Below are 22,090 nucleotides of genomic sequence, written 5' to 3'. Positions count from 1 at the left end.
TTCTATTTTCAGATGTGAGTGTGACGTGAGGCCGCTTTAGATTTAAGACCATGGTACACACCATTCAAGCGCAATCGTTCCTAAAAGAGAAAGAGCTACATGCTTGAGACCAACTTGTCATCCTAATTGGGCTTTCATCCAAGCAGAGGTCGTCATTCATTGCTAACCTGTTGGAAGGCATATTCTGCTCATTATATTATTCATTGATTGTCGCGGCATTCAAGGTAATGATTTGTAGGTAATGTATTACCCATGTATATTGTTTGGAAATGAAAATAAAACATGAATGAATGATAATGACGATTATGATAATGATGTTGATGGCAGATTATGGTGTTGGGTATTACTCAAAACTGTGTTCCTTATGCATTTTTAAAGCTATAATGCGACAGATGGAATTCCTGAAATTATGTTTCCTCCTCCCCCCTCCCGAAGGCAACTGAATGACGCATTATAAAAATCGATGACTATTTGATTTATCTTCGACTGACGCAGAATCAGTTCGATCAAAACATCCCCACAAAAAAGAATACTCCCCCTCCCCCCCCCCACGCACACACACACATCTACTAGAAGCGCTTACGAATGTGGTATGATTATCATATTTCGTGATTTTCTTTTCTTTGATTTTGCGAATACTGAGATGTAATGGGGAAAACAATATCCAGACTGGCCCAGAACTTGCAGTCTCCAAAGGCATCAGCAGATTAGCACAGAGGGTCTACAAAGTGAAACACTGCCATTGTCTCACTTTGTAGGAGCCATCCATGTAGGTCCTACAATTATAGGACCTGTGACGTGTCAAAGTATACTAGAGGGTTTGACAGGGTTGATGATCGTTTTCGCTGCGTCAAGTTTTGACAAGCTGGACTAATCACGACACAGTTCGCCTGTACAATGTTCATTATATATTTTTTCTTTGTTTTGTTTTGTTTTTCTCACACCCGCAACCCTGACACAGATATCCTCTCGTTTGCAGACGGCTTCCTGTTGTACACGTTTCTCATAATCATGGTCCCCATTTCTCATAATCATTGTCCCCATAATGATCATACACCCTCGTGTGATGGACCAGGGAGGTGGGAATCCCACCTCCCTGGATGGACCTAGTAAAAGAGGACATTGGGAGACGCTACATTTCTGTTCACTCTGTATATCATATAAAAAACATGAAAGACGCCTGTTTTAAATGTGCAGGTGGATATTATCAGTTTTACCCTGAAGTTGTGGTCTGTCATGGTATTCGAATGAACTTCGTGCTTTTTCCCCTTCTCGTCCAAAACCTGTTGTTATTTCTGTTTTTCCATAGCAGTGAATAAAACTTTAGCCAAGCAGGTATCACATTAATACTTTTCTTGCTCATAATGATATACGCAACATACATTCTTTGGCGTACAACCCCCTCCTACTCCCTTCACATATTTCCTGCTGGTTTGGAATAAAGTTTCTCAGTAAACAACGCTCGACAAAGCATAGGTTATGGTCGCTGTAATGTTCTCTCGTTTGGGACCAGTGTGAGTCATTCGGAAAACATGTAGACTAATTTTACGCTGTCGCGGCGGGCTAACTTGGTTCTATTCACTAAACATCTTTGTGGGGTCTGTTTGGTCCGGAATGCAAACCGTCGAGAATAGCATATAGGCATGCGTTTCGTTTCGTCACCTTTATATGTCTCTTGTCTTCATGACCTGAGTGTACAGATGAAGCAGAAGTAGAGAAAAGGGGGTAGGGGTGGAGGCAGCGAGAAGAAAGTCAATTTCAGAGAAACAGCAAGTATAAAAAAGAAATACCACAAAGGTTACACTGAAAAGGTGGTATAATGTGATTTTTTTTCCCCCGAACACAATATGAAGGCATGCTTTTATACAGACAATGACGGAATTCACGCCCCCAAGTATAGTTCACTCCGAAAACCACATAAATGCATTGTGCAAGCAGCAGCCATGAGCTATTGTGGCTCATGCAGTGGATAGATCATGGACTCCAAATTTTGAGGTCTCAGGTTCGAGAACCTCGCAGCAGCGATGTCACCCTTACAGAAAAGGCATCGGTCATCAACATCTGTCCTTTAAAGGTGTGTATGTGTGTGTGTGTGGGGGGGGGGGGGGTGTTGGCGGGTTGGAGGGGAGTGTCCCGTGGTTGCTTGAACAGAGAGGAATTTCGACCCAGTTAAAAGTTGGTCCGAAAAGATTGAATAGGCCTAATATAACTTTGCAAACACAACAGTGAAAATTTGATCAAAATCGGAAAGGAAGTTATGGAATTTTAAAGATTAGCTAAAATTTTGAAAAACAGTTCTCGAACTTAATATGAATAATGGTAAAACATGAGTGAGCTGAGTGAGCTGATGACTATAATCATCACTTCCCAATTTGTCAATATCTAGATTTCGTTTTGCTATCCTTTTCAAAGGGATGGTATAGTTTTGGTTAAGATGGGGCTTCAGGTTTTGATTTTTGTTGTTGTTGTTGTATGATAATGAGAAACATCTTCCGGAATATGAAAGAACATGTAATTCTAAGACGGATTCAGAGTCTACGTTTAATGAAAAGTGGTTTGAAATGACTGAGATATCCAAAACAAAGGGATCCTTATAAAAGGTGGGACCCATCTTTTACAAGGATTGCTTTGCTTTACTTTGATTATGGTTATCTCAGCCATTTCAAACCGATTTTTCATCAAATAAACTTTGAATCCCTCATATATTTCATAACTGGTTTCTTAGTATCTTGCAAAAAGTTAAACGCTCAATCCTCATCTCAACCAATTCTACACAATCCCTTTAAACCTAGGCTTATGTCATAGTTTCTATTTCACGTCTTGAAGTTCAAGATATCATTCGTCATAAAGAAAGGCATACTCAGTAATGTGATAAATATTTAGGGGTTCCGTCAGCCCTTACTCCGTGTACTGTCTTGAATATGGCTTTGAATATTGATTGCATGTATATTCTGACTTACTTTCATTTCTATTGGCAGTAACAACGCATGAAATTGATTTTCAGAAAAGTGGAGGTACGCAAAGTGCGTGGAAAAAAGAGTTAAATAAGTTAATTGAACAACGCATCAAATCCATCAAAATTCACTTTATCATCAACACTGACCTTTATTGTGAATGAACTCGACGAAAATCGACCCACTTTTCCATCGTAAGAAAATCATTTAGCAGGCTTAGGACAGAACCATACGTACATTTTCGAGTCTCCATCAAATAGCGTGCAGTCTGCATTGGGTGACTCGTATCATTTGACCCACTTCCTTGAGGGTTATTTCTGACAAAAGCACGGGTGATGTAACTCGGGTTTTTATCAGACTGTAATGTTATGATAAACTTGAATTCCGAAAAATCTCTATATGTTTGGATCATTAACCTTGTCACTTTTAGGTAAGTGAGGCGCGCAAGGTTTAGGGAGTTCACGACTCCTTAAAGGACAAGTTCACCTTCATAAACATAAGGATTGAGAAAATGCAACAATATTAGTAGAACACATCAGTGAAAGTTTGAGGAAAATTGGACAATCGATGCAAAAGTTATGAATTTTTAAAAATTTTGTGTTGGAACCGCTGGATGAGGAGACTACTACAGCTTGTGAGTCATATGCGTACAACTGGATAAAGAAAATGTAAAGAAAATTCAACATATTTTCACTTTTTTTTCGCATAATAAAAGAGCACTTGACTTGTCTCTTTCTAAAAGCAGGGGGAATAATATTACCCCTAACATGTCGGTAACGAGTCAAGGGAATATGTACTTTTTTCAAAAGATGGAATTTTGTGAAATTCTCTTTATATTTTCCTTATATTGTTGTACGCATGTGACATCTAAGTTATTCATACACTGCAGTAGTCTTCTCATCCAGCGGTTACTACACAAAAACTTCAAAAATTCATAACTTTTGAACGGGTTGTCCGATTTTCCTCAAACTTTCAATGACGTGTTCTCCTAATATTGCTACATTCTCTCAATCCTTATGTTTATGAGGGTGAACTTGTCCTTTAAAGTACAGACGATTCTTCTTTCTGATGCGGCATTACGGAGGGGTCAGGAAGGTACGGATAAGCCAGCGTAAGTCGTTACCTCTACTCGTGACCCCGCCCTCCTTCGGAGATATTCTTCCATCTCCCTGCTTGGAGCAAGTCGCGTACTAATACGCCGCATCTTTACGATGGGGTTACATTGGGGTCAAAGCGTCACTAAAAACCGGGGGCACTTACGACCTCAAGACTGGTAGGAATGATAATGAATGCATTTGTACACACAAAGGTACATGGAAAGATATAGGTAAATGGATAGATAGATGTATAGGTACTAGAAAATAAATAGATAGATGCATAGATAAATAGATAGATAGATAGATAGATAGATAGATAGATAGATATAGCGAGAGAATGAATAAGAGGGTACACAGTCCCCCACCCCAGGGACAAGACAGAAAACGGGAGGCAGAGAGAGCTATTTTGATAGAGATAAAGATAGAAAGAGTGGAGAGAGAAAGAGATAGAAATTTGCAAGGTTGTATGCTTAGTCATTGTCATCATATCCAGAAAAGTGAGAAGAGAGTCCAATCTCCCTGTCATAACTATTATACCATCTTTGACAATGCTGTGGAAATCACGTTGGTCCATGCATGCATGGCTTTGGGACAGTTGCGACAAAAACTCATCTCGCCAACATGCAACCCACCCCGAAGTATGGAAAACTGGGTAATCCGACTCCAGAAGGTTATAGTATACCACGGAGATGAGGGGAAATACCTCTCACCTCCCTGGTTATATCAAGGAGGTACTCACCTAGTACCTCCTTGGTTATATAGCTGTCAATGGACCACGCACCTGCAGCAGTATATGTCGGAGGTCGCTACACAATTCGAAGGCATCGAATTAATCACTGGTATTGCTCTGCACGTTATGTGATCATACCCTTGACGTATCGTATCTCTAACCTCTTTCCTGTTCCTAAATCTGTCCATTTATCTATCTATCTATCTATCTATCTATCTATCTATCTATCTATCTATCTATTTATATCTACCTATCTGTCTATCAATCTCTTTATCTACCTATATATATATATATATATATATATATATATATATATATATACGCCTAACATCTATCTGTTTGGCTACATTTAAAAAGCTCCGTGTCGTGAGGTATTCCACCTGATGTCCACTTACTGGCTTTTTTTTTCTAAATCTTGTTTCAATGTCTCGATGCATGAAACATGATAAGCGTTGTACTCGTATTAGTCAGTGTTATTCTCGTGAGAGCCAAAATCGTTCGAAGGGCAGTGGTTAAAACTTCTTTAAAGGGGATGGCTAGTAACTGATCAGTGGGAATCAGTGGGAATGCTGGAGGATGATTGTTCCAATCCTTGTGGGATTCATTTAAAAGTACATTATATATCTATTCTTGTGTGAGAATTATTTGCTTCAGAATGGTCTCATATTCAAGTAATGTGCAGTTTAATGTTTCCAGGTAAGCGTCCCTGGTCAGTGACGGGGCATTAATCTGCACATTACTTGAATATGAGACCGTTCTGAAGCAAATAATTTTCACACAACTGATCGGTTACTAGCCATCCCCTTTAACAACGATAAATCATCAAACATGATATTTAGGCGTGTGCCTAGAGCTTGAGGAGAACAACGTCTCGTCCACTGGGGCTTGGTATCATCAGCGAGCGGGGAGGTGGCCACCTCCCTGGTACATATCACCATGTGATGTAGGTCCATGGTATCACCCAGGGAGGTGGAAGAGAGACAGGGAGGTGGAAGAGAGAAATTTCCACCTCCATGGTATCACGGTCATCTCTGGTCACAAGGAATGAGCACTCGTAGGTATTCTACCACAGCAAAATGGAGAGAGAGAGAGAGAGAGAGAGAGAGAGAGAGAGAGTAGGGGGGGGGGCACAGTAGATACATCTGATCTGGTCAGTGGTGTGGCGATCAATGAGGACACGACCCCAGAGGCTATTTCAGGGATGAAGGGTGCGGACAGATCGGTATGTCCAGGGCACGGCTTACAAGAGAAAATTGAGCTAACGAGGGTGCCGCTTCGTGACCTTGTATGCAAACAGAGCGGGTCTGGGTGAGCGGTGACCCCCTCCTGGGTCATGTCTGGAGCAGTGGAAGGTCACCTGAGGTAAAAGGAGTTCGTGTTGTCCCACGGGCTTTCTTTTTCGCTGAGGTATGCGAACCCTCTTTGACGCAGGGTCAAGTACGAATGGGCGATTCACAGGGCGTGTACACAAACTCACGGGTACTTCGCATGCTCTCGTCGAGGAAACGAGATCACCCGACATTGCCCGACGACCTGCATTGCGATCTTACATCGTCGAGAAGGGGACAGATGTCTGAACAGAGCAGGGGAACAGCGTCTGACCAAAGAGGGCGGGATGGGATTGGTATAAGAGTATGGATGGATAGTATTATGATGCAAATACTAGTAAATCGGCAAGTCTTCAATACTTAATTGTTCATTGTCCATCCGGTCTACGTCGACTTTTGAACGTTTACCAAGCTTGTTTACTAAATGCACCATAAATACCATCGTACAAGAGCCTTACTTCACGCATGATGGACTGATCACCCCTTATCACTAAACAGACTGTATTGACAAAACGAATCGAAACTCGGACGAGTTACAGGCGAACTGCCTGAATAGTGCAACTACATGGCTGGCTGCTTGTCGTGCGACACGCAATTTGATTTCGTTCAGCTTTGAGGCAATATTTGATTTTCTCAACTTGTCACGCTGATGAGATAAGTATAAGACCGACATACACATATACATGTAGGCCTATAAAGTAATGACCCACATTGTCTGATACTGTACTAAATAGAGATATGACTTACAATCTGTGACAATGGGTAACGACACGAAAACATGCGATTTGAGTTTGCACCAATAATGTAGGTCAGTGTTGAGGTTATTTTGCTTTAGAGGAAAATTTGCCTTGGAGAAAATTTATTTGCAAATGACGTCAATAAAATCAAACCAAAGTTATGAATTTGAAGAGTTTGAGTGAAATCGGACATAATTCGAAGAATTTACCACCATCTGAATGTCCGAAGAGCATCAGACCCCAAGAGTTAACGCTACGGTCATGGTCACGTGACCTTGACGTGGACTCAAAATCTCTTGTGTAGCATGTAAATAGACAAGATAGGATTTAACTTTGAATGTATGTAGAGGCACCAAATACATATTATGTATAATGCGAGCATATTATTTCATTAAACGTGTCATCAACAGCGAGGAAAAAAGTCGGTTGTAAAATTAAGTTGCCACTACATCAAGCCATAGTGTTCGAGGCACCTTAATGCCCTTATCATTCTCAACTGCTAAAGCGAATGTCGATTGAAACAAAATCAATTGCATTTTAAGCAATAAAGTGTCAATGATAACAAGACCTATTACAAAGTTTAGGGCAAACTACATATCACTTGACTTATCAATAATGAAATCGTGCCGACCTCAAAAAATTATCTGATGTCGCTAAAATGTTTAGTGATGTTTATATCTGACTGCGTCATGTAGAGTAAACACTAGACATGGTATACAAAACATAATTACATGTATGTATATTGTTAAACTGAAGAATGTTACGTCTAGTGTATTTTGCATTGTACGCGCGGAAACTTTTGCTGAATGAACAGATTGTGCACAAAAGCGCATGTAGGGGGTGTTACGGATTGTTATCACCCGTCATGTACAGCTGGAATGTATAGGGCCCTACACAAACATCATCATTGTTTATCACATTGAAATGATTTTGATTTGTGCAGAGAGTGAGACTATCATAGGCAAATGATTGAAGGGATATCATACCCTCCCCTCAAAATATGGGGAGTCAGTAAATAACTGTAGCAGTACTACTACTACTACTACTGCTGCTGCTGCTGCTGCTGATGCTGATAATAGTAATAATAATAATAATAATAGTAAAATGCTAATAATATTAATCATTACTATTATTATTATTATTATTATTATTTTCATTATTGTTATTATCATTATTATTATTACCATTATTATTATGATGATGATGATGATGATGATGATAATAGTAATTTTTCACCATATTTCAAAGAAATTGCACACATGCTCCGGTGTACACATTGTTGGGAATTTTTACTTTGCGGAGTAATCGTGGTCAGAAGCGATTCGGTTAGTATGAAGAAAATTTTGTTTGGTACAGACTATATAATGAAGTTGAATAAACAGAACAAAACAAATATAAACCCCATCACACAAAGGAACAAAAGGAAAATAGACGGACTGGGAAAAGTGCATGTTAGCGTGGAGGCTTAACGACTGGCTGTTCGTACATGCCATTTATGATGGACATAAAACCCCGAGTAGATAATTAGATGGTGACCTTGTCTTTTGTCTTTCGTTGATCAAGGCATTTTGCATAGTACATCATGACAATGTCACTCATAGCCATCATGTTCTCCTTCTAAAAGAATAGTCACAATTACTCAGCAGCCAAAGTGGGGAATGAGCGTCCCGGTTGCTAAATTACCGGTAGTTATGTCCATGCGAGTCCAATTATCAAATCCACGAGGTATCACGGAGAGGTGAAAGGGGAATGAATACTGACTTTTATTGCAAACCATTTGTTGTAGTTTGTTTTAAATGGTTTATCTTTCTCTCGCTCTTCGCATTCCGCTGGCACGATGCCATCGCACTGTGTGGAGGGGAGAATGGACAAGCGTTACCGTGGCAACCAGCAGAAGAAGTGCATCGCGAGGTAACGCGCGACAGTGGCGCTGGATTCGGGGTAGCAGTATATACATGTGAGCATCCATCAATGTCTCGTGTAGTTTTGGATGATATTCCATTGACCTTGACTGGGGCAGGGAAACCACAGACCAGCCCCAAGGACGCACAGCACAATCAGTCTCTCGCACGCGTTCTCATCACGCCATCCGAAACTGATTAGCGATGTGTGTCCGAGGCTGAACATTTTGCACACAATGCGCCTTCACGGACACATGTCACAAAGTGAAACACAAAACAATGGGACGAAATAAAATGGTACGAAATAAAATAGTATCTGTCACCTGAATTGTGCCTTCAAAGGTTGACGTTTACGTTTCGTTATGACAGCTAGGATTAAGAGTGTGAAAGATATTCCCAGAAGTTACTGCCATGATGCTTAAAACCTGATGTGAATAGAACCTGTAAGTATTAGTGAGATGATGATAAAGACTATGGAAGTGATGATCAATTATAATTGTACTAAGCGTGACGTGGGATGGATTTAGTCATGGGCTATGGCATCGAAGTGCTTCAAGCAGCACTTTCACTCTTTCTATAAAGAAATGCTTTGCGAGAAACAATTTCGAGTTGTCAGCGGTCATTACCACAAGCCTTTTTCCCACCCCAACGAGGGAATTGGATCGTATCCCAAGTCGCCACTCCTGTAGACTTGTCCCTCATCTGACAGTTTGTCGAGTTCTTTTTTTTCTTTCTCTCTCTCTTCCTCCTTCTTCTTCCTTCGATAAATGGGGTAGGGCCTATATAAGACAACTCGACAGACCAACGAGCAAAGCACATCACCGACGCTTCAACGATAGACCTGATCCATTGTTGTTATCAGACCCGCCCCCTATCGCTCTCTCCAACTCAACTGGTATTGTCTCTCGCTTATTGGTCCTTTGCCAGGGGACAACGGTAATTGTGGCGTCAAGGAGCACCTATTGTACATGTATGGAATACAAAGCTGATACGGGTTTCGATTTGACAAGCAAGTGTAATGATAATAATGAAAAAAAAAAACGTTGTGAAAATGACTTTGTCTTGAAATGCATCTGAAATCGGGCGATGCAGTGTGAATCGATGTCACTTTCGACTTTGTTGCTTTCCTTTTCCGCATCGCCGATCAAGTTCAAAGTGAACGAAACTTAACGAACCGACGGCCATACCTTAAGATTAATAATCATGAATGCCTTCCACGTGATAGCTTTCCCCAGTTCCGTTTAGGAGTGTTTAGGCATCCATGTAGCGACAGAGGTTGTTTAAGGTTCAACGAAAAAAGAAGAGCTATACGAAACTGACGGATACAGAGTGCGGTGACCTTTGAACTCAAAGATTATACCAAGTGTCCGTTGACTTATTAGAAATCAAAACTTTCCTTTTCCAGATCCCCTTGAATTTGATTGGACTATGGATTATAACTCTATTGTGCTCTGACTTTCTCCGAAATCAGAGCCTGTAAATTCACGAACTTTCGCTTTCAGCTAGCACTGTACACAAAGATGTCCATGTTGTCGACTGGTTTTGAGGGCACTTCCCGTCAATTGTTGGGAAAAAAAAAAAACTGGAAGGGAAATTTCCCGGCGCTCCCCTTGGCTTGGCTCAGAACGACGATTCGAGCGCTAAAAACAATCGAGTCTGAGTAAATTCTGTCTAAACTGCGGGCTGCCTTGGGTAACATGTCATGCTGTTGGAAATCACAGGATGATTCAGTGAAAGTCCCTTTCAAATCGCTGTTGCGTATCGTCGAGGACTGAGCAAAATCAAAACAAAGCAGAACGAGAATGAAGTTGGGATTCTTGTCATTCTGGAAGCTAATCTATTCTCCGACATGATTTCATCTCGCAGCGATTAACAGATAATTGGTTCTTCAAAGTCTCAAGAAGCTATATTATAAGCGTGCAGGGGCCCATTGCATAAAAGTTACTATTATGGTAACTTTGCCATCCAATGGTAACTTCCATGGAATTCTTGATTTTGATTGGCTGTTGAGTATTGTTGCCATGGTAGTTACCATTGGATGGCAAAGTTACCATAATTGTAACTTTTATGCAACGGGCCCCAAATTATAGCGTGTCTGTGTCGTATACATATGGCAATCACATTGAACGGAACGCAAGTTCGTTTGTCAAGCGTTGTACTGGTAGGTGTTGTGTAGACCTATAATACTTTCAAGGTTCTCGAGGTAACTTGGGGTATAAAGATTCACAAAAAAAATCCCGACGTAGAGTTAGTCGATTGAGTGGATCCACCAATGTAGGGCCTATACCAAACAAAACAAATCAAACACACACACACACAAACACACATGCACATACATACACACACAAAGAGCGAAAAAGTAATATGTACATTAGGGACCCTGGGAATTACCAGAGTTTCCAAAAAATAAAGCAATGAACTTGCTCTGTCGACAGAGTCATCATTCCCCTTTTACATTAGACTGTAATAAAACTATAACTGTAATTCCGGATTCGTAAAATTGGAATACTATTATCCTCTGTATATATAGGGTAGAAACTACTTTACAAACCCGAATTTACAAACTATCATTTGTTTATGTCAAGATTGCTATCTTCATGAATAATAACTATAAAAGAGTATGAATTCTGCTGGGATTTCCACGTGAAAGCATGTCAAGTTAAAGGGGAAAAAAAGCAGCAACAACAGCAACCGGACAGCGGGGAATACCAGGACAGGTTTCTTCACAACAAACTCTCAGGTGGAAACACGTGTGCGTATGTACTTCACACAGCATACTCGTAACAGGCAATATCACAAGAACACAAAAACTAGGGACTTATCATGTTTATAACAGAAACAAAAATAGAAACCGAATTGCCTCTTCTCGTCATCCCATTAAGACAATGTTTTGATTATCTTTCTCTCTCTCCACGGTACCACTCTGATTTGAATAGTGTTTTTTTCCTTTTGTTGTATCTTAAATTGGATTTTTTTTTTGTTGGACATCGTTTAGGCTAATGTTATTGTTTTCCTATACGGTTTTCGCAACACATCCCGATCCGCCTGCTATAGTAATAGTAATGGACTTAGCTGATCTTAATGGTTTTGCTTTAACTCTCATGTCGTGTCATTTTCATTATCATTCATATCAAATTCAATGCAATGCAGAGTGCAACAGCAGTTGCTGGTCCAGGGTTGCTGGACCAAGAGGGTACTCTGGACTGTTCGCATTGCCACTTACCACAAGTGTAAATAGTGATGGGCAATCTTGTGGGATTTGAAATATCATTGATCGACGGTGGTCTATAAACATAATGTAGACACCTGGAGATTAGTATACGAAACTTGATTTTTTTTTCTTCTTGCCCAATCAGCTTTCCCTAGATCGAAAGCAATTCTTGCTCTTGCCAATACCATGAGATTACTACAGCATCATAATCATCATGTTATTGCATGTTGCAGTTTGGAAACTGCTAAATTTCCCGCAGTTTGGAAAGCGTTAAATTTCCCAAGAGAATCCATTCTTGCCAAACAGGCGAAAAACAGAACAGTGCGACTACAAAATCCTGCCAAAGGGACGAATTTATTTTTTTGTTTTGTTTTGTTTCGTTGTTGTTGTTGTTGGGTTTTTTTTGGGGGGGGGGTGGAGATAGGGGATTGGAAGTGGTCAGTTCGCACAAAATTAAGATCAATGTTTATCGTCACGGTGTCATTTTGTGTATACAGATTTGGGAAGCGGCATCCCAGAACATGAAAGTGTCCTTTCTATACTTCACAGTTGTCGTCTTTGAGGGGAGTCATGGCATTTATAGTATATGACATAGGTCACAGGTCACACGTTTGATTCTATTATAAGTTTTACACCCCCAAAACAACAACAAAACAAAACAAAACAAAAACTACCACTAGATTCCTCTTTTCTGGCCGTTATATAGGTTATAGGCCTAATATATAGGCCATTACAAAAATGTATACGGTATAATCTTGTTGAGTTAAATATTATTGAATGAAACTTCCCCTAAATCCATTACATCACGGGATTTTCGCGATCAAATATAATCATAATTCACACTCAAGTTATCTAGAGCACGTTTTGGGATAAAGTTCAGACATTATTTTTTGGTGGTCGCAACCACATTAGCTCTGATGAATCTACCATTCGGAGTCACGGACGCACTTTTGCAAAGATATAACGCATCGCCGAAGGTTATCCTGTTTGGGAAAGTTGAAAGCCCGATAGAGGTATTGTAAACTGTACTATGGGATACCAGGTACCATACCAGCTTGCGAAGAATTATCGATGATTTCTATTCAAGCCGGGGTCCGTACAACCCATATATGAAATATTTTTTCTCGACTGTTGACCTTCGCATGCAAACTCATTATCGTGATCACGTATATCTGTCACATTATCCTTAGCTCCACAGGTGCGAAATCGCGGATTCAAACCTTGAATTACCACAGTTAAGCAGCTTCCCATTGAAAAAAAAAAACATTAAAGAAACACAATTGTTTTCTCATTGGATGTGGAGTTTTTATAAGTATTTGAATCATTTTACCAAAGCAGTAATAAAATAGCCACAACCCTAAACTTGTTTGCGTTTTATCAATAAATTGAATTGAATTAAATTAATCTGTAGTCTCTCTAAATTCAGATAGGTACATTTTGCCGAGGAAGCAATTATCTTCATCAAACCACGGATAATTAACACAATATAGGCCTACTCGTCAAGTTGACATTCTTCGGTTTGTATAGTGTTCTCACATATGATTCTATTTTATATGATACGCCCATTTATTTCCATAATAATCCCATGTAGCTCCGTGACAAAACCAAGAAGATATGCAATACCTCCTTGTATAAACGACAAAATAATTTGGGCCTTCTCTCCATAAGTACGAGACCTTTTGTACAGATGATTTCTAGGAATAACATCACTCCATTTCAGGTCATTGACTGTAGTCTGCCAACCACATAACCGCATGCAGTGGTATACTATAGTATAGTTTAGTTGTGATTGCGTAACAAAAACCCTAAATAACAAATCAGTTCTAACCAGTCAGTAATAGAAGCTGAATCACATGGACCCCGTGGATGCACGTGGACAATGAAAACAAACAACAGAATCAAAACATCACTCTTCATCCGTTTGATCGTGAAGGCTGATAGAAATGTGAAAGATATTTCAGGACAATGCCCTACTTTCCTTTATCACTTACATTGCATACTTTTTCGTTTTATCATCATGATTGGCCTTTAAGCTGCTTGTTTTCAGATAGGATGCATACCATCATGGGTTTATTTCATTGTTTTTTTTTTCACTGTCATCGCTTCCAGGAAAAATGAACAAACAAACAAACAAACAAACATACAAACAAAAACCAGAGCAAAACAAAACAAAATGATATCCCATGCTTGTAGTATAGGCCTACTTGACCGAGCAAACAGTAACCTCACGGAGGAAAGGACAAAATAGGCTGTATACACACTACAGCGATAGGATTCAGAGATTAGTGTAAACAGCGGATAAAGAAAATGGCTCGAAAATGGATTCATAAAGAGCATTTAGGTAGAACTCAAAACGAATAAGATAAAGAAATCTTTGCTAATAATCTGCGTGTGCTTTACACCATCTCCTCTGTGTCATATAGTTTGCGTCTTTCTTTATTAATTTCCATGTCGCGTGAGTAATACTTGGCCCCGGAGGCTCACTCGGCATGCATCTTGTCGTCAAGCAAGAAAAGTTTTAAACACTTCAGCCCCTGGATTGAGTCTAGTCGCACTAAGGACACTGAACGTCTAACCTTTGTTGTCTTGCATCGCATTACGTCTGCAGAGAGACAGCGTGTGTCGCCAGACCGTAACAGATGGTAGACTGCACGATTTGAACAAGCTCTCGCACGGATGTGTACTGTGTGTGTGTGTGTGTATGTGTGTATGTGCGCTTTCCCTTTGTAAGAGCTACGTTGTCTGCGCAATACTACACGCATCCACCATGCGTCGGTTGTGTACGCATTGCAGATACCTCAATCTACAACATGGTTGTCTGCAGATTTTTAAGTTGCTTGTATCTGCGTTCACATCGTGCATGTAAGACAGTGACTTTTTTTACAGCCAGGTTGAACATTACATCGGAGAATCAACCGTAGCAGATTTCAAGACACTTTTCGCGGCAAATCTCGCGAAGGAACGAGGAAAAAATGGAGGAAATCAAGAGCGAGTGTGTGGAGATCGTATCGGAGCTGCATGAGGTCCATGATCTGACGTCTGTAGCGGTGAACACTGTGACCTCTCCCCAACAGGAGCGAAATGAAAGGGAGATGGTGATTCGTTTCATCGAAATGGTCAAGCAATGCCCCGGGATCTGGGACGTGACCAGCGAGGCCTATCGAAACAAATTGATTAGAAGACGAAGTTTTCGGAGAATCGGCGAAGAACTCGGATGGTCATGTGAATATAATTTTTCCTTTCCTTTCTTTTTTTTTTACCTCTTCAGAATAAGTTTTGATAGATGTTGTCATGCAGTTTACCTAATGTCAATTTCATGATTATTACAAAAATAACGTAGATTAAAAAAAAAAACCCCAAAAAACAAACTATACTGATTATGAGTCGGCCTGCTGTTTATTGAAGTATTCAATGCAATAATGATAACATTCATCGAAAGTTTATTGCTCGTAATTGAATGAAGATAAGCCCCCCCCCTTGTTTTGTGGTCAGAGTGTGTTTGGTCATTACGACAGTCAAAAATGTTACAAATAGACCATGTGTAACGTCTAGTATAGGGGAAAAGTCATCCAAAAGGCTCGTTAAACACAACTTGTGATTTGTATTATTTCATAGACCTTCCTTGATTGTATCATTCTCGTTTGTCTGATATCAGTTGACGACGTGGTGAAGAAATATAACAACCTCAGGACCTACTACTCGAAAGAAATAATCAAAGAGAAGAAATCCGTCGGCTACAAGTCCAAGTGGCCTTACTTCAACCAACTTGACACCTTCATGCGGCAGACTGTGCACATGCGGATGAAGCCAGGAATGCGTGCACGTATGGTGAGAACGCACACGCATTTTGTTGTTGTTGTTGTTGTTGCTGTTACTGTAATTGTCTTTGTTCTGAACTCATTCATAACCACTGTCGAGAAGTTTGATACATTATGTCAATGGTATTCTAATGTTACTGCACTGAGATGGGTCGACTTGAAACATTAATGAGTCAATGTAGTTGTCGCACTGAAGGCATAAAAAAGGTAGGCCTATCCCTAATTGAATACTTGCATGTAAAGAGTAGGTAGGCCCCCTACGTGCCAATGCGACCTTATATTGCGACGTATTTGCATATATTGGCCTATTTGTAATTTTAGCCTGATACCAAAAGCTGTTTAAGGGTTTGGATTAAAAATACACTTGCTAAATATATTTCTTATATGACGTCAGCGGAGGAAGCACAGCTGATTGGACAGGTAGAATCACTCTTACTATCAAATTGTAATACCCTTCCCCCCTCCCCCCCCCCCCCCCTAAATCATTGGCAGACATTGTTGGAGAAGAGGGCGAATGACCGGCTGGCGGGATATGACGTCATGGTAGGCGGCACGACCCTGCGACGAAAGCGACTGCTAGTGAACCCCAGCGAAGCCCGACACAGGCAGAACTTCCACCCGAGATCAGTCAACACAGTTTCAGCGACGGCGACAGCACCTGATCCGACCTTCCTGTCGCTGCCATCGTCCGCTCCGCCGATATCCCCATCAGCGAGCGGGCCCCAGGCAAACATATCGCACCTACCGTCCGCCCTCGTCCCGCAGCAGCACAACCAGCCGACGTCGTCGACGCAGTCGCAGCCCCAGAGGCAACACCTGACACCGCAACAACAGCAGCAGCAGCGTCAACACGGAGCCCAGCAACAACCGCCACAGTCACGCGCCAAACAGCAAGTAGCAGTGCCAACCGTGACGAAGAATGCCAACGACCGGCAGGACTCGCCGTCGACGTTAACCGCGCCGTCGGGTAGTTCGCTGCTGGAGACCGACAGTGGCGACGTCATTTTCAGCAAGCTGATCGCCAGCCAGATGGCGAAGATAAAGGAAGGCCGAAAGAAGGAACAGCTGAAAATCAGCCTGATGCAGCAGATCATGGAGGCCATGTTTGACGACACCAATGGTTAGGGTTTATCAGAGATGCAGTAGAGACACACCTTTACCTAATGGTGACGTGGATCCTAGTCAAGTGATTGGCCGAGAGCTATCACGTCTTTTATTTTGCCTGAAGGCTCAACTTTACTCTTTATGGAGCGATAGTACATGAGAGAAACCAAAGCCCAAATATAGTTAATGTGGATTAAGTGAAAGCAGCAATATTAGCTGAACACATCAGTGAGATTTTGGGAAAATCGGACAATCGATTCAAAAGTTGTTAATTTTGTAGAGTTTTGGTAGCGTCATCGATGAATAAGGAGACTACTATATTTCGTGACGTCATTAGGAACAAGTAAGGGAAAATGTAAAAAAAAAACAACAATATATTTTCACTTTTCTACCACGATGAACGAGCACTTGGCTTACTTTTTTCAGGAAATATAAGAGGAAAATATACCCTCAACACATGTCAGTATAAACATATTGATAGGATGTGTACTTTTCATGAAAAATTGCGTTCTGTGGCATTCTCTTTGTAGTTTTTCTTTATAATGTTGTTCCAAATGACGTCATGAAGTGTAGGTAGTCTCCTTATCCAGCGATAACTGCATGGAAACTTTAAAAATTCATAACTTTTGAATTGACTGTTCGATTTTCCTCAAACTTTCACTGATGTGTTCTACTAACATTGCTGCTTTCATTCGATCCACATTTATATTTGGGTTTTGGTTTCCATTAATGACCGTTACTAACACCGCTCGTCTGAGCTCGGCTGTATTGTTTGCGTATACAATTGCATTGTACTTGTTTGTGTGCGGTCGAGTTAGCCGGAACCTGGTACTGGCCTGGGAATCTTGCTAAAATAGCTGTCATGGAATTCAAGTCATGTGACCATTTTATGAAACAAATAACGCCCATTACTTGGTCAACGTTGACAAAATTATCTACCCTCCATAACTTTTGAACAGCCATTTAGAAAAAAGAAACACAATCGTCTTTGCCTCATGACGTTCATACTGTTCCAAAGTTGATATCGGATGGATAATTCTTACTAACGCTATGTGAATGTTTAAGATGTTTAATGCATTATACACTGTACATTGTATATGTTTATACTGGTACTTGACTTGCTTGACCAGAGCCAGAAATATCATATACAGTTAGTGTTAATAATAGCAACCAATCATATAGGCAAAAGAAGAATAATTATACCTTCAGAGTGTTGTTGTTGTTTTTTTTAAGGTCAGAGCAACTCTTTTTCTCCTGTAAAAAAGTGCTAAAGGAAGAGCAAAACAAAATTATATAAAAAATAGATACAATCACGGACAAACAAAATAACAATTCATTTTGATCGCCAATCATGAATTGCTCACCAGCATTCTTTCACATCTTCTCATGTAACGGGGGAAAATATAGACTTTATACGACCTTTTGCACACCCACATCAACGTGACGAAACCAATCACACATTGTATTATGCATTTCTTCCCTTTCTGATCAACGACACTAGACCTGGGGCCTGTCTTATACAGACTTGTGATAGAAATCAATCACAAGTTTTGTGAGAGCTGCAATGCAAGTTGCGATTGATTTGGGGACTTGTGATTGATTTGAAGGCTTTATAAGACGGGGCCCTGTACTATGGCTATAATATTCATGTTCTTCCTCGGACCCTAGCATCGTCAAACGCTAGCAAAATGTAACACATGGACAAGGGTTCATGAGAACAATGAAATAAATGTGTACAGATTTGGACTTCGTCATACACAGTTAAGGTTCTCTTGTAAACAATTGCGAATGATACAGTGTTAAATTATCATTTGTATATATATATATATATTGTGTGTGTGTGTGTGTGTGTGTGTGTGTGCGCGTGTGTGTGTGTGTGTGTCAATGAGTAAAGACAAAATAGATATTTGTAACATGGATATATAGGTATCCATTAACCTAAATTTGTTGACTGTAGAAGCAGGCGGAAACGCGCAGCCCTCGTGTGTACAATCATTAAGACTGGAAGATTTGGGTCTCGAATTGCTGGCAATATCAGTATCGCAGTTCGCGGTACTCAAGAGTCTGTTTCGATAAGATCCCGCCCTTTTTGTTTCACACCGTTTTTTTTTTAATCTCTGCTCTGCAAAGTAAACATTAAAATGGAAGCTTAGAGGCGGAGGCGGATGCACAGTCCTCGAGGATTATGAATAAGTTTAGTTGATACAAAAACAAAAAGCCCCTTAATTGGATACTATGGGTATAAGTACGCATGTGTGGGTGTGTGTGTATGTGTGTGTGTGTTTGTGTTTTGTGTATGCAAAACAAGGAAAGAGAGATTATTGTAAGCCTGATTAGAGGCTGCTAGGACGTGCAGAATCTTGCCTTCGGAAGCATATGACGAGTATATCATACACAAATATATAAATACATAAATGTGTTAACATTATACACGTACATACAATCCATGTATGTATGTATATTATATACATGTTTGTGTGTGCGCGTGTGTGTGTGCGTGTGCGTATGCGTGCCTGCGCACCAGAACTCATCGTGAAAGAAACGGAGGGAGGGAGGGCGAAAGAGAAAGAGAGAGAGCGAGAGAGATAAGACGGTATGCCTTCTTCCCAACGGTTGTCAACAATGATCGAAGGTCAAGTCGGGGGTTTTCCCTTAATTTGGCCGACACCTCGCGTATGCGAGTAATGGACTATCGAGAGAAAAATTAAGTAGTGCCGAGTTCCTATCATGTTCTCATGCAAAGGCGCAGTTTCTGCCTGCAGTGCTTTTATCTCCTTCGTAAGAGGCTTTAACACGCTCACAAACGAGAACTCGCGCGGTCGTAATTTTATTCTTGAGCATTTTTCCCCGGCGGTTGACACGTTTACACGCATGATATAGCGGCTGAACCAGGATTCGAGGTTTTGAAACTGGAACCCTGGGCGCTACCCGGATATGTCCTTGCTAACGATTGTTTATGATTCAAATCACTTCAAACTCTTTGGGCAGCTTGTCACGCTATACAAGTACAGAATTTCATTTTGCTTGGCATCCTTCGTTGTGATCATGACCATGCCAATGTGGTGGCCGATTACAATGGCTGGCCAGCAGAGAAACACAAGTATAATGGTTTACACTGAATGGCTTATCATAGTGCTTACGATCCAGGGTCTATCTATCTGATGTGAAATGTAAATGCATGTTGACATGTTTTGATTAATGTTACTCTCATCATCACTTATTATGGCCAAATGAATTCATAAACACGTGCCATATATTTTATTATGTATCTTTTTTTTCTATTCCATGTATTTTTCTTCAGATTACTTAGATACACTCGCGAAAACTTTCTAAACCTAAATATTTTGCCAGTGAAATCATCTGTCAATCATTGCTTGAAGGGATAGTATAGTATTGGTTGTGATGACGATTCACCTTTTAACTCTTTGTGAGATGATACTTAGAAACCACTATATGAAATGTTAAAGAGCATACAATCTATGAGGAATTCAAAGTTAATTTGATGAAATCGATTTTTAAATGGCTGCGATATCCAAAAACAAAGTAAACCAAAGCGATCCCAATAAAAGGTGGGTCCCATCTTTTATTAGGATTGCTTTATTTTGGATACCTCAGTCATTAAACAAAACCAATTTCCATCAAATAAACTTTGAATTCCTCTTATGCTCTTCCATAAGAGGTTTCTAATTATGTCAAAAAATCATCATCAAAACACATTGGAAACATGTAGCCCCATCTCAACCGGACCTATACGATCCCTTTAATAATTCATGCAAATCAGATGAGGGCGTGATGTCATGGCCTGTAAAGTCTCCGACAAAAATTCGCTAAATTCAATATTCGCAATTTTTTTTTCTACTTGAAATCAAAAGATAAAAATATGTACGCTTCGTATCAATTTTGTCTTTCGTTGCAGTGATCCAACTATGACATTTTTATTCATTTTTTTAATCCCCAAGTAAATGCATTAGTATCTAAGCTGTCACAAAATATTGCAACTTATCATTTGAGCAATCGATGCTTTACAAACGGTCTAAACCAAAAGTAGCTACATGTATTTCTTGAAGCGGTCTATCGCATGGGAAAAAAAAATCCAATAAATCTAAACAGGGAGGTGAGAGGACTCCTCTCACCTCCCTGATCTAAGTTGGGCACATGCAGAGCTCGTATATTCTAGAATTTTGCGAATTTCTCTAATTATTATTGTTGTTGTTTTTTTGACACTCCCTTTGGTATTACGTAACTTTCAGGTATACACGTTCAAACACATTTTACTTATGATATTTCAACACACTGTCTTGGACCGCGTAACTAAATCTCACTGTTCAGTGAAAAAAAAAAACAAACGCCAATATAATTAGCAAGTCATAAGAGCTTCCATGGATCATGACGGGATTCCGAGCATAGTACTTTAGCCAATCCTCAAAGCCGAAACACTTGTGGATACTTATCAACATGCATCCTGAAATCCACCACCTATTTAAAGTCCAGGGCATTAAAGATCACCGTAAATCTTAATAGCCGAGTTAACTTTTGTCTGTAGTTTCCCTCGTATCAGTTAATTGGTAATGAGCGTTCATTATATTGCCTATAATGATTGACATTATTTTGATCTTCGGATGTGCATGCGGATACGCAACTATTTTTACAATACACAACACATTGCAGCCGATGTTGACAGAGCTTTGCCACATTATTTCTTTGTCTTTCTTTCCTCTCCTTTGTGAGTTAACAGCCTATACATGTACACATTCATAACATTGGTGCACCGAGTTATTTTCATATAATAGCAAGTCATTTCATGCAGCTTTAAGTTTTGACATTAAAGATGTAGCAAATATAACGGCCAAAACGAATATGAATTTACCTATATTTCGTAGTAAGGTGATTTGTCGAAATGAACGATGTACAATAGACCTACATGTACATTACGTATCTTATAGATGTATACAACGATGGTACCTGTACATGTAGGTAATGCACACATAAGTCGGATAACCTGTCTACACCGACCTCCTGTCTATAACGGCCACTCTTTTCGTCTCCTTTTGGTGGCCGCAAATAGACATGCCATGTTTGTCTGTACTACAATTCAGGGAAGTGTCACAGTGCAATGATCCCAATACTGTTATTCGCTGCATTACTTTGAAATATAACCATGTTGGTATTTGAAAACATATTGAAACATGCACACATAGGTTGTTGTTGTT

This window comes from Diadema antillarum, unplaced genomic scaffold, assembly GCF_040938485.1.
Source record: "Diadema antillarum isolate AM-2024a unplaced genomic scaffold, OU_Dant_1.0 scf00000089, whole genome shotgun sequence".
In the NCBI taxonomy this organism is placed as follows: domain Eukaryota; kingdom Metazoa; phylum Echinodermata; class Echinoidea; order Diadematoida; family Diadematidae; genus Diadema; species Diadema antillarum.
Note: the sequence above shows the minus strand (reverse complement) of the source record.